Source organism: Condylura cristata, unplaced genomic scaffold, assembly GCF_000260355.1.
Source record: "Condylura cristata isolate star-nosed mole 26May11 unplaced genomic scaffold, ConCri1.0 scaffold00001, whole genome shotgun sequence".
Lineage (NCBI taxonomy): Eukaryota > Metazoa > Chordata > Mammalia > Eulipotyphla > Talpidae > Condylura > Condylura cristata.
The window spans coordinates 59,930,948-59,932,487 of NW_004567102.1; positions in this window are offsets into that span (position 1 = coordinate 59,930,948).

A 1,540-nucleotide genomic window follows, 5' to 3' on the forward strand; every position below is an offset into this window, starting at 1 on the left:
TATTAAAAATTCGGTTGTAGTTTTCATTTAAAGTAAAATGTTGAAGACTATTTCTTTCAAAAGTTGAAATGATAAGACATATTCTCAAGTCTGAGTACTTCTATATCCTATCACATTTCCTATTTGTGATTGACTTCAAATAAAATAAGATTTCATGAACATGAACAATACTAATACAATCTTAAAATGTATATGGACACAATTCAATCAAACTGCTTCATTAAAATCTCTGCTATAACAAGCATACATGTCAAAATTGTTCACATTTTCTGTAAGTAGAAAATATTAAATGAAGATTTTTCATCAGAAAAGCCACTAAAATATCTCACACAAAGCAATAGTAAAGGCATAGCCTAGGGGACAACTGCTTATTATTTCATCCTTTCCCAGTTGAAAAGTAGGGATTAAAATCTCACTAAAGATTAACAATTCTCCAAGGAAAGCCTCCCTTACAGACTGATAGCTTTTATTTCAATAATGTAAAGTCTAAGCAGGCATTATCAGTGTACAACTGCCAAAATAAAGGACAATCTTCAAGACAATCCATTGCTACTTGTTGTTATTTCATACATTACAAATATGTTATACATACAGGTTTAAAAATTAGACATATCTGACTGAATTTGAAAGCAACCCTTTAAACTCACCTCTTTAGGTTGCCCAGGATCCAACTGTTCTAAAATCAATTGTAATTTTCCTTGACAAAATTTATAACTCTGTAACAATTGACAGAAAGTAAACATTTAGAAGGATCCCAATAAATGAGTGTTTAAAATAATTACAAGCACAGCATGCATTTGGAATGAGAGCAGATAACGTTTTGATTTGGCATCAAACTTGTTTTGTGTCCCAAAGCATTTATATGGGAACTGAATGTCCCAATATAACAGTGTATAGGAAAATAATTTTGTTGAACAACTGCAGTGTGTACAAAATTATAAAACTCAAAAGACATAAAACTAAATGGTTTGTACCTAGAAACATAAAAGGGCAAAATAACACAAAAAGTCTCTAATGAGAAAAGATATAGCTACAATGTTGCTGGAACTCTGTTTCTTTTCTTTCCTGTACTTTTCCTTAACCCTTCTCTATGTCTCCTTCATAGGTGAAAACTTTCTACAGTAAAAACTTATATCCAGCAAGAAGTATCCAATAGACCATAAGATATTTTGGAAAAGGAAGGGGTTCTTTTTCTTTCCCAAATGTAATTTAAATGATTCTCAAAATAACCAAAATGGTAGTGAAAACTACCATTTATTATTTATGATGTTTAAAAGCCTATACAATCTCAATTTACAATGAACCTGTGAAATAATAAGTATGAAAGCCAAGAAGCATTAATAGCTTCTCCATATTACCCAGATTAATGGAACTTACATTCCTATCTACATTTAGATACCTCCTTCACTAGCTATGTACTCCTGCTATCTTCTATTTATTACATTTCTACCATCTTACATTAACTAGATCTTTATGGCTAAAATATCTTGTGATCCAACTCATTAAAGCAAAGCATAATGTTGAAAACATGATTTTTTTT